Consider the following 13,453-nt stretch of genomic DNA (forward strand, 5'->3'; position numbering starts at 1 on the left):
GACTATTATAGGGTGACACTCAAAGTAGGGGCGTAACTTTGCATATGACATAATTAAAGCTAAGACATATTTTTCAAGCAAACCATACCTCATTTCAGCGTCTAGTAGGCTTTTACTTACATAATAGACAGGGTGTTGCTGACCTTCTTATTCCTTTACCAGGACTGCACTTACTGTTGTGTCGGTTACGGATAGTATACTGACAGGGGTTCCCCTTTTTTTGGCTTGGCCAGTAAAGGTGGAGACGAAAGGTATAACTTTAGATCCTAGAAGGCTGCTTCATGTTCAGGTGTTCAGTGGAACTGTTTATTTTTCCTGAGCAAGCTGTAGAATCCTCTCAGAAGATCTGGATATGAACCTATTAAGGGCAGCAACCCTGCCTGTCAGTTTCTGGATGTCCTTGACAGAATTGGGTGACTGTAAATCTAGTATAGCTTTAATTTGTTCTGGACTGGCTTCTATGCCCCGTTTTGTCACCATATAGCCTAGAAACATCCGTGCAGAAACTCCAAAGTGGCATTTTGCAGGGTTGAGCTTCATCTTATATTTTTCGAAGATTTGAAATGTGATGAGTCATAATTATATACATATTTAGGCCTCCCCTTAATTGCCTTTGATACAGTTTTCGTGCTAGTTTATATCATTTACATGCCTTTTATGTTAGAATGTCGATACTTTCGCTTTTTGATGTTTTATGCAGGAATGATGCATTTGAGAAGCAAAGGAATGAAATGGGTATCGCGGAGTGGCCATGAAGGGATACACGAAGCATGGCACGAGAATCCATAAGAATGAAGGAAGAGAAGTTAAGAAGCAAACACGAAGAAAAGAGCTTCTTATTACTAGTGTCTACTTTGAAGAGACATATCTCGAGTTCTGCATTAGATTTTCAAGTGATTCTAACACTACTACAAATACAGGCTATAACAACGGTAAAAAATCGTTGTTGTATAAAAAAGCGGACGTTGTTAAAGCGTCCGTTGTAAAAGGTTTTTACAACGGTTGGTTTTCTTAAGGAAACCGTTGTTAAAAATATTAACAACGGTTTTAAGTATAAAAACCCGTTGTGGAAAGTGTGACTCAATTTTGGGGGGAAAGTTATAACAACGGGTTTTAATATACAAAACCGTTGTTATAACTAAAGACAACGGGTTGTTTGTAAATAACCGTTGTTGTTTGTTCTTAAAAAATAAAAAAAATTAAATTAAATATTACTAGATGCATGCATAATTACGGCCCGTTAGAATTCCGATGCATGCATTATTACTGACATCACTGTGCATATGAACGGATAATATGGAATGAGAAAGGTTAGTAATAAGATTTGAAGCAGCATTGAGAGATATGATGATGATTATGGCACAACTTCCTAACATATATATTAATTAAAAAACAACTCAACCCACACATTATTGCTTAGTATAAATACATTGCATTATCTCAACTAGCATTTCTATTATCTCAATATATACATCTCCAAACCCTAACTGCTAAAACAAACTCTACTTAATCTTTCAAAACAAACTCCAAAAACTCCAACAAAATGAATGATTTCATCCTTAAGACTCTTACCATGATCGAGAACAACAACGACTTCATCCGGTTCCTCCATATTGAGGAAAGTTTCAGGAGCTACCTTGCGGATGCTCGATCCGCACTCGAAGCACGCCAAAGAAGATGGCTTGACGGAGCGGCAAATTGCGGCTATATGACGATATAGCAATCACGAACGGAACCTCCAAATAGCCAAGGAGGAGAGGACGGATACGATAGAGCAAAATAAGATCCTCTATGAAAATATAAGAATTGCATTTTTATATATGTAATTTTTTTTTTAATTTATGTATTTATAAATATATATATATATATATATATATAAATATATATATATTAATTATGTTTATCTTGCTTCTTCATCTTGCTTCTTCATTGTTTTACTAACTAATTATGCGAACAATACTTAAACAAATAACATAATGGTAGATAAAAACACATACATGAAAAAGAAATAAATAGAAAAAGAAAATAAGGACGATGAAACTAACAGTGACAGCGAGATTTACCTGATAAATACAGAACGTAATAGACGATGAAATCAACAGTGACGGCGAGAAGATAAAGCGACGATGAGAAAGAGAGAAAGAGAGTGTGTGTTTTGTGTTTGTTTGTTTGATGTGTTTGTGTTTGTGTATTAAGGGTTGTGTTTTGTGGCTGCAGCAGACTTCTGTTTGTGTGGTTTATAGTATGGAAGGTATTGACAACGGTTATTAAACAACAACTGTTGTGAAATATGTTTTAACAACGGTTGTAAAAAACACCCGTTGTTAAATAAGTTTTAACAACGGGTTTCAAAAATAACCGTTGTGATTACTTTTCACTAACTTTGCGCCAATTTTGCGCCAAATTATTAACAACGGTTGTGCATGTGTGACCCGTTGTTAAAACTAATAACAACGGTTTTTATAACCATACCCGTTGTAATTGATTTTAGTAAAATTCGCGCCATACATTCTACAACGTCTATTGTGATTTTCGTGAATATTCGTTGTTAAAGGGGCGTTGTAGTTGCCTGGATTTGTAGTAGTGTAACTGGAGATGAAAGCGTATCTTCTTAACTTTTCAAAGCCGTGAAAATAGCTTGTTTCTGACAAGTAACAAAGAAATAGCGGCCGTTTGAAGTTCAGTGCGCGAAGCAGGAACTTGGTTCCTCGATCGAGTGCAGTGAGGCTCGATCGATGAACCAACCTAATCAATTAAAATTTGCAAATGTCGAGAGTTGGGGTTCCTGAACTTTGGTGCCTCGATTATGTGAGACCAGGCTCGATCGAGGAAGTGGTGCCTCGATCGAGTGCACATAGGCTCGATCGAGGAACCTTCCAGTTTCCATATTTTTCCGCAATTTCCTTAAGTCGGTTATATTTTGCTATAAATACCAAAACGCGTACCCTAGTTTAATTATGCTTTATTTTCTGTAAGTTTAATATAGCTACCTTAGAAAACTCTCTCAAATACCTAGTTTAGTTTAATCATTGTTCTTATTTCCGGATCTAGCTATTTACAGTATTATTCTTAATCTTTCCTTTATTATTAATCATTTATTTCTTTGTTCATCTTTTATGCTTGCAATCATGTTTCTTATTATTGTTATTGTTGTTTGTACCTTTAATATGAGTAGCTAAATTCTTAATCTAGGGTGAAAGGGGATCTAGGTTGTTAGAAAAGGGATTATTATGAATTGATTGTTAAATTGCTTTCTATTATTGTTCAATTATCGTATTACTTCTAATTAGTTAATTACTGATCAGAATTGATTAATTAGTATCGCATAAACTAGGATTATCACCGACAGGGTTAAGACTAGTATAGGCCACGATAATTGAATTAGACCGAGTTAATAATAGCGATTGCATGTTAAGTTAGATCTAAAAAAACATATTAGAATCGACTGATCTTATGACTTTCAACAATATAAATTGCTCAATCAATGAATTAAATCCTACCCTTTGATGACTACCTAGTGAACCCGAATCCCTAGACTCTTTAATATTATTGTTATTCATCTTTTATTTAATTTGCTATTAGTTGTTAGAAATCAAACTCAATCAAACCCTATAAAATTGTTACCTTTCAGACGGATTTAAATATAAACAAACTAGATAATCACCGCCTCCCTGTGGATTCGACCCTGACTTACCGCTAGCTATTTTTTTAGTACTAAGCTAGAATTTTTTTTTTTTTTAAGGCAAACGACTGAAATAACCTTATCAAATTTGGCGTCGTTGCCGGGGAGGCAACAATTATTCTGTTTGTTTCTGTTTATTTTTGTCTTTTATTTCAGGGAACTTTAGTTCCTTGAGGGAGTTTTATCTTTTCTTGTTGTTTTCGTGTATGCCCAGGTCTAACAGGTGTGAGATTATACCTTTTGATCCCGAGCCAGAACAGACTTTTCAGTACAGACGGAAATTTCAAAGAGAAGCAAATCAAGTGGAAGACTTGAGTACACTTGACTACGAGCGGTATACTTTTGCAGAAGATTCATCCTTAGAAGAGGACACTCTTATTTCTGCACATGTGGCTTCTACAACATCAAAGATGCCGACATTGGCAAGTCACTCTGAACCCACGGTTGATTCTATTCCTAAAGGCTTCAAGCTTCCTACCGCTGATAAGGGAACTTTTGAGATCAAGCCTTCATACATAAGCTTGATAGAGAGGAATTTATTTGGAGGAAAAGCTGGAGAGGACCCCGAAAAGCACATGGAAAAGTTTATTACTTATTGTTGTTCTATTCCTTTGACGGCTGGGGTGTCTCAAGATCAGGTCAAGCAAACTTTATTTCCTTTCTCTTTGAGAGATGATGCAGCTGAGTGGTGGTTAAGAGACTTAGACATGGAGACCGACGCAATTACCAATTGGACTTCTCTAACTCTTGCATTCTACAAGAGGTATTTTCCACCACAGAAAACTAATGCATTAAGAAGTCAGATTACAAGTTTTAAGCAAGGTCCTACTGAGAATTTTAATGAAGCTTGGATACGGTTCAAAAGATTAGTTCGGTCCGTCCCTCACCCTGGCTTCGAAATTTGGTTCCTTTGCAACCAGTTTTACAACGGGTTGTGTGATGATCATAAAGCTCTACTTGATTCAGCTGCCAATGGGAGATTCCAAGATAACACTAATGATGGTAATGCTTGGAAGTTGATTGATCAGATAGCTACTCACACAGCTGAGTATGGTAACCCAAGGGGAAGTAAGAGAGGAAGTGGAATAGATAGTGCTATTGCAGCACAACTGGAAGCTCTAACAGCTCAAATAGCCGAATTGAAGACTACCCAGTCCTTGGGTACGCAAGAGATGGTTCACATGGTTCAACAAGAAGTGTCCTACGAGAGATGTGGAATAGATGGCCACACTGCGGCCAAGTGTATGAGTACTATAGAGCAAGTTCATGCCTTCTAATCTTCCAAGCAAGGTACTTCTTATAAAGGTCTGGACATGCCCATTAATGATGATAAGGTTCCCTACATGCATCCTAAGGGATTGGGAAATTTGGAGCTAAGTGACGATGAAAAAGAAATTGACGAAAGCGAAACACGGGATTTGAAGAAAAGCGAGAAAAGCAAAAAAGACGGGTCTGCACAAGATCCTCGATCGAGTAGGACGAGGCTCGATCGAGGAACCAAGCCACTCGATCGAGTTCACCTCGGGCTCGATCGAGGTACCCTCCTTGTTGATGATTTTTCGTGTGTTTCAGTTACGGCATTGGATAAAAATAAGTTCCTCGATTGAGTGACTACTGGGATCGATCGAGGCACCTCTGTACCTGACGTTAATACTTCCAAACGTTCTCCTAATGCAAAAGAAGCCGAGCCAATTAAAATTAAACTACCTTTTTCCTCAAAGATTGTAGAAATCCAAACTTGAACAACAGTTTGGAAGGTTCATAGAGGTAGTGAAGAAACTTCAAGTGACAGTACCATTTACTGAATTGGTAACTCAAGTGCCGGCGTATGCTAAATTTTTAAGAGAAATCTTATCAAAGAAGCGGTCTTTTGATGAAGTGGAGACAGTAGCATTTACTCAGGAGTGCGCGACCGCATTGTAAGCTAACTCACCACCAAAGCTTAAGGATCCAGGGAGTTTTTCTATTCCTTGTCATATTGGTAGTATAGCTATTGATAGAGCCCTTTGTGATTTAGGGGCTAGTGTTAGTGTCATGCCGTATTCAATATGTAAAAAGTTAAACATGGGTCAACTCTGTATCACTAATATGACCTTGCAAATGGCCGACAGATTTTTAAAGAAACCTATGGGTGTCTTAGAGGATGTGCCCGTTAGAGTAGGGTAGTATTTCATTCCAGTTGACTTTATTGTTATGGATATGGCTGAGGACTCTCAAGTACCCATCATTCTTGGTAGACCATTCCTTCACACTGCAGGAGCGCTCATAGGTGTTAGGGATGGTAGTATGACACTAAGAGTTGGGGATGACACTATTAAATTTATTCTTGATAATACTTTAAAACGTCCTCCTCATTTAAAAGCTTCTTGTCATATGATTAATGCTCTTGATCCTACTTTTCATGATTGTCTTGCTTTATGTTTTTATAGGAATCCACCTGACGCCCCTGCTGCTGCGTCATATCCATGGAGCAAGGAAGTGGATGAGATAGAGAATCTGATTTATGGAGATGATCCTCCTCCTGAGATGGTTTACAGCTGTGATTCGAATGTTGACATAAAAGCTAAATTGGATGCTTTAGAAGCTAAAATTTTCAGAGAGGAGTCAGTTAGAGTTTTTGATGAAGCTTCTATGATGGACGAAGTGCCTTATCTCCTTCCTCAAGAGGATGACCTGAAGAATGATTAACATTGCTCATATTTTATATTAGACTTTGAGTTTGATGAGCTATGACATTTTTCGTTGCTTTATTTATTTGCTTGGACTATTTATTGGTGCTACTTATGCTTGTGTGTAGTACATGCGATACTTTTTTATTTACTGTTACGAGCTTTAATTAGTATTGGTTATGATTTGTGTGCGCATTTGTTTTAAATGCAAAATTCTTGCTCGACAGTAGGTTCCTCGATCGAGTGTCATGGGGCTCGATCGAGTAACCAGGTTGTTTGGGTCAGAAACGTGGCCAGATAGATAGGAAATTGCGCGGTTGATGATTTTTACCCTATTTTGCAGCTGGTTTGGGGGAATCATAAACTCTTACCCGGTATTCTCTTCCCTTGTACCTTCTTTCATTGTATTGTCTATTTCTTTTCCATTCCTTTTGTTAGTTGTGTCCTTTAGGTTGCTGGATTTGTGTGTGATTGCTATGACGTAGCCGTCACAATGAGGACACTGTGACATTTAGGTTTGGGGGAGGAGTCTAATTATGTTATGTGATTTACTTATTGTTGTGTGCTTTTATATCAAAAATCCATAAAAATTAAAAATTTTAAAACACAAAAACACGTTTTTCCTTTGTTTTAAGTCGAGTCTTGGTGAATTAAATAACAATGATGTAAATTGCATTGTTTTTTCATTTGAATCCCAAATAGTTGTCCATGTACACTGCTTTGACTCGTTAGCCATGAAAACAAAGCTCATAATTCAAGTCTTAACCGTATGGACATGCCTTATATTGATTAGATTTGACACTATTAAGTTGGTAAACTACTTCAATTCTGAGGTCTATAGAGCTTCCTAGACCAGGAACATCAATAAACTGGTCTCATTGTCAATTAGGCTTGAGTGTGGTTTCTCCTTGTGGAATGTGTAATATCAAACTGCATAAGTGTGACATTGATTTCTTGATGCTTTTATTGCTTTCATTTGACTAAGTACATGTGGATAGGCGTTTCTTAACGTTCAAATAAGCCTTACAATTTTCCTTTTTGTTATGACGTTTGAACCCTTGTAGCAAATCTTAAATTACATCATATTAGCAACAATCTAGAATTTACCTACCATTTAGGGACAGTCGCAGTTGCTTGTTTATCATGTTTATTTTGCTATTATGGTTGGGATGGGACTTATTGTTGTCATGTGGGTATAGCAAAATATATTTAGCAATTGTGTTGTATCCTTGTGTTGGAAAAAGAAAAATATGAACCGAAAGAAAAAAAAGAACAAGAAAAAAAAAAGAGACAGAAAAAAAAATCGAAAAAAAGAAAAGAAAATAAAATTGATTGCTTCATTTGGTTTTGTCAAGGATCAAAAGGATGGTCGTTAGAGTCTAATGCATATTTGAAGAGTACTTCATTCACTCTCATGTGTTGTAAAGTTGAGATTATTTCTCTAAGTTGGGTGTATTTATTATCAAAGATTTGGTTTTTGTTTTGGTTAGCGCTGCGACTACCGTCTTAGCTCCAGTTGTTCATAAAGTGCTTTGGCACAAACCATTTCTATCCCTTTAACCCATTTGCCACCCTTACTGTCCTTTATACATCTACTTTTGTCTACATATGATGATTGCATATTAGTTGGGAAAAACCCTATCACATTAGATTGCATGCATGTTTCATAAGTTGAGTGAGTGTTTCTACTTCTTTCTATCTTCACATATAACTCACCCTATATACTTATGAGTGCATGAGTGAATCCGCGAGAATTCGACTGATTTGTCTTGCAAGATCAAAAGTTATTTGGCATTGGTCTATAGTATGGTGACTTGAGACTTGAGCTATGTTTTCTATTTCCCGTACCTTTGAATTTGTTTTATTGGTACACTTTAGTCATTACTTTGTTACAGATACGGAAAGCTTGGGATTTGTATGTGCATTAACCATTAGCTCTGAGTTGTTTATTCGCCATTTGTATGATTGCCTTTTGTATTGTGTGTTGCTTTGCTTAAAGACAAGCAAAGAGATGGTTTGGGGAAGTTTGATGAGTCATAATTATATACATATTTATGCCTCCCCTTAATTGCTTTTGATATAGTTTTCGTGCTAGTTTATATCATTTACATGCCTTTTATGTTAGAATGTCGATATTTTCGCTTTTTGATGTTTAGTGCAGGAATGACGGATTTAAGGAGCAAAGGAATGAAATGGGCATCACGGAGTGGGAATGAAGGGATACACGAAGCATGACACGAGAATCCATAAGAATGAAGGAAGAGAAGTTAAGAAGAAAAGACGAAGAAAAGAGCTTCTTATTACTAGTGCCTACTTTGAAGAGACATATCTCGAGTTCAGCATTAGATTTTCAAGTGATTCTAACTGGAGGTGAAAGCGTATCATCCTAACTTTCCAACGCCGTGAAAATAGCTTGTTTCTGACAAGTAACAAAGAAATGGCAGTCGTTTGAAGTTCAGTGCGCGAAGCAAGAATTTGGTTCCTCGATCAAGTGTAGTGAGGCTCGATCGAGGAACCAACTGTAATACTCCGTATTTATAAGTCTTGGGGTACTCTATCGAGTAGGCCTTACTCTGTCGAGTAAGGGTAAGTGGCGTTTTAGAAAAGTTTCTGACCTGTTGGGTACTCGATCGAGTAGCTGGGGCACTCGATCAAGTAAGGGGGTACTCGATCGAGTACCTCGGGTACTCGATGGAGTAGCCGGTTTTACAGGGAGTTTTCTCAGGTTTTGTTAATTATGCGATTAAGGTATTTAAGCTTTGTCGTCATTATTCTAAATCACTTTTACAAAACCTAAATTACTGTTTAAGAGAGAAAGCAAGCAAGTTCTTCATCCTAATCGCATTATTAGCAATACCCGGAGTTTGGAAGGTCAGTTCTTAGCGTTGATTATACCGTTGAGTTCCTTGCGTCGAGGGTAAGATCTATGTACCCTTTTTATTGTGTTTCCTTTGATTTGGTTAAACCCTAATTTAGAGATTTGGGGGTTTTATGTGTAGTATGTGATTTGGTAGCCTTTATGTGCTGTATGATAGGAGGAGGGTTCATAGAAGAAGCCTTTTGATTCAGCAGTAGAGACCGTCTGATTGTGTGCTTACCAGGTAGGATTTCCTACTCAGTATTAGTCCCATAATGGGATATTGGTTGATGTATTGTGTTTGGTTGTTTTAGTAATTGTATTGTGATTGTGGTTGTGATCGTTGTTGATGGTTCGCGAGGCGTGGCCTCGGCTGAGTGGGGTCACTTGCGGGAGTGGCTTCACGCCCTAGTTTCGCCTTCTGTGGAACCCGCCACAGAAGGGATGTGCACATTAATGGACAGGGTTATCGCTCACTATGTGGAGCGGGGATTTGGTGGGTACAGGCTGCGGTCCCCCACGCGGTAGTCCGGTGGACGATCGATGAATGAGATGATTGGATTTGGCGTGATTGTGTGTGTGTGATTAAGTCATGTCTGTTTATCGTATTGTTAGTATATATTGAATTGTGTTATTAGTACGACCCGGTGTTGTTTTGTAAACTGCGGTGATCCATTCGGGGATGGTGGGCAGATATTGAGCAGGTATTGAGATGAGTACTGGGATAGCTGGGATGGCCACGACATGATGATAGGAGTCTTCCGCTGTAGCTTATTAGTTATTTACATTTCAGTTAGAACAGTCAGTTTGAGATCATGTATCGTACTTTTGGTTTGGTTTTGATAATTGTAACTCTTCGCTAAGTATTTATAATAAACGTTGTTTCTTCATTGTTGTTTGATTATCATTGCCTCGGGTAACCGAGATGGTAATATCTTCATACCTGAGTGGTCCTGGTAAGGCACTTAGAGTATGGGGGTGTTACAAATGGTATCAGAGCGACGATCCTGAAACCTGTAACCAATGAACCTAATGAACGTAGGGAGTCAATTAAAATGAACCCGGGGTAAAAGTTGTAGGAGCTAATGCAAAGGCTTGGGAGACGTCCTAAAGTCGCAAAGTCGCCCTACAATTTTGAACCGGTCACATGGGGGGAGTGATTGTCGAGTCGTATGTGTGTTTGGTTAACATGTGTAAGAATGTGATGAAATGTGTGATTGTTGGATGTGGAAGTAGAAAGTTAAGAATGTGAAAGAAAAATTGGAGATGTGTGGAAACTGTTGATGGTATGATAGCATGTTGAATGTTTTACAATGTGGCATTTAATAACATGATGAAGTGATCTCGTAGATCGTATGAAAAGATGCGTAGCATGTTTAGTTATGATATAATGTGGTTTTATAAAGTTTAGCATGTTAGCATATAACGTAGCATGCGGGTAGCTTTTATGAATTGGCATGACTCGATCGAGTGGGACTGACTTGATCGGGTGGGTTTTTGACGATTTTGAGTCCAGAATCGTGATTTTGGGTACTCGATCGAGTAACTAGGGGTACTTGATCGAGTAGGGGGTCACTCGACTCGGTCGAGTATGTTAGAGATCAGAAGGTTTGTTTGGGGTCTGATGTTTGGGTACTCGATCGAGTATGTTGGGCACTCGATCGAGTAGCCCGTTACTCGATCGAGTGTGTTTGGGAACTCGATCGAGTAGGTTTTGGGCAGCGTGTTTTCATGTTTTGAGGTTTAGTACGTGTGTTTATGTCTACACTTTCTTATATATAGTTTCAAGATGGCGCCCAAGAAGACTGCTTTGTACGCGAGAGCTGAGCTTATGAACATAGATGACATCGTTAAGATGTTGGAGCATCAGGATGCTCTCACTGAGGCTTTAAAGACTGTGGGGAAGGATAAGGATAAGGATAAGGAAAAGGAGGTTGATCATTCTAAAATCAGCCTCTATATCGCGAGGTTTAACCCGAAAGAGTACAAGGGAGTTGGGGAGCCTAACCTTCTTGATAGTTGGCTGAGAGAGATGGAGAACATATTAGATTTGGTTCACTTGTCCCGATGAGATGAGGTGGAACAGGCTGCGTTCTATCCGAGGGAGGCAAATGGCAAGTGGTGGGATACGATGAAAGTGTGAGTGCTAAGGAGATATATACAAACCAAGGGTTACCTGCTATACCTTGGGATGAGTTCCGTAGGGCTGTGAGAAAGGAGTTTGTACCGGAACATGTGAGGAGTAAGTTGAGGGAAGAGTTTGACAGCTTTAAGATGACCGCTGAGATGTCTGTGGCCGAGTATTACAGGCAATTCAATGAGAAGTCTAGGTATGCTTTGAGGATATGGGATTGAGTGAGGAGAACTCCGGCGTTGAGGTTTGAGAAGGGGTTGACCCCTAAGATTATGGATAAGTTACCCGTGGGAGTCCTTACTGATGTTAAGGAAGCTTATGAGAGGGCTGGGAGAGCTGAGAGATTGGTGGAGATGGCTCAGGAGAGGTTAGGTGGTGAGAAGAGGAAGTCTGAGAGCATGGGTGGTGGCCAATCTAATCACAAGAAAGGCAACCACAATCAGTCTAAGGGTTTTCTTAAGGGTCGGGTTCGATGTTGGGGCTTCCTTTGGGCGTGGCCGAGGAAGTGTGAGTAATAGTTGGGGAGTGAACTGCTATAGCTGTGGTGGTGTAGGCCACAAGAGACATGAGTGCACAAGTGCACCAGGATCTTTCCGAGAGACTGCGCAGAGCTTCGCGAGCAACGGCCGGGCCGGATCATGGCCAAACCGGGGAAGTCAGAGTTACCAGAGTGGAGGCAACCGCAACGGCGGTAATTCTTATCAGAAACCACCAACGAACAACAACAACAATCAAGGGTCGGGTGCTAAGCCGACCACATCAGCCAAGATCTTGTCCGGGAGGTGGGCGAAAGACCGATGGCAAGTTATTCATGATGGAGAAGAAAGCAGCTGAGGAACATGCGCACGTTATCACCGGTACTTTTCTTGTAAATGGTATTCCTACCTTTGTTTTGTTTGATTCAGGGGCTTCTCAGTCGTTTGTGTCTTCGAGTCATGTTAAACAGTTGGGTTTGAGGGTATATGAGTCTGTTAGTGAACGAGTTTTTATACCTTCGGGTGAGTCTGTATCATGTGGGAGATTGTTTAGAGATGTATCTATGATAGTTGGCCAAGTTGATCTACCTATAGACTTGCTAGAGTTTCCTTTTGACGGTTTTGAGATGATAGTCGGGATGGATTGGTTAGGAAAGTATAAAGCTAAGATAGACTGCCATCAAAAGAAAGTGTCTTTAAGAGGTCCTAAGGGTGTCAGTGTGTCTTATCGTGGGTTTCTAGTCAAACCCAAAGTTAAGTTGATTGCAGCTGTCACCTTGAAGTCTTATCTGAGGAAGGGATGTCCTTTGATCTTGTGCCATGTGAGAGATGACCGGATAGAGAGTCCGACGATTGATGAGATACCAGTGGTGGGAGAGTTTGCGAGATGTTTTTCCGAGAGGAGATTCCGGGTTGCCACCAAAGAAGGAGATAGATTTCACCGTTGAGTTGAAACCAGGGACGGGGCCAATCTCTAAGGCACCGTACCGTATGGGTCCTAAGGAGATGGAGGAGCTTAGGAAGCAGTTGGATGATCTGATAGAGAAGGGATACATTAGACCTAGTGTATCGCCGTGGGGAGCACCAGTTCTATTCGTGAAGAAGAAAGACGGAAGTTTGAGGTTATGCATAGATTACAGGGAGCTGAACCGAGTGACGATAAAGAACAAGTATCCTTTGCCAAGGATAGATGACCTGTTTGATCAGTTGAGTGGTGCATCAGTCTTTTCTAAGATCGATTTGAGGTCGGGGTACCATCAGGTGAAGATTAGAGAGGTGGACATACCAAAGACAGCTTTCACGTCGAGGTATGGCCATTATGAGTATGTGGTGATGCCGTTTGGGTTGTTTAATGCACCGACAGTGTTTATGGATTTGATGAATAGAATCTTCGAGACGCTCTTGGACCGGTTTGTAGTGGTATTTATCGATGATATCTTAGTCTACTCTAAGACTAAGGAGGAGCATGAGGAGCATCTGAGGATCGTGTTGCAAACTTTGAGGGACCATGAGTTGTATGCTAAGCTGTCCAAGTGTGAGTTCTGGTTTGAGAAAGTTGCTTTTCTGGGGCATGTGATCTCTAAAGATGGGGTAGCTGTGGATCCGGCGAAGATAGAAGCAGTGACAAAGTGGGAA

The sequence above is a fragment of the Silene latifolia genome, chromosome 6, assembly GCF_048544455.1.
Source record: "Silene latifolia isolate original U9 population chromosome 6, ASM4854445v1, whole genome shotgun sequence".
Classification (NCBI taxonomy): Eukaryota; Viridiplantae; Streptophyta; class Magnoliopsida; order Caryophyllales; family Caryophyllaceae; genus Silene; species Silene latifolia.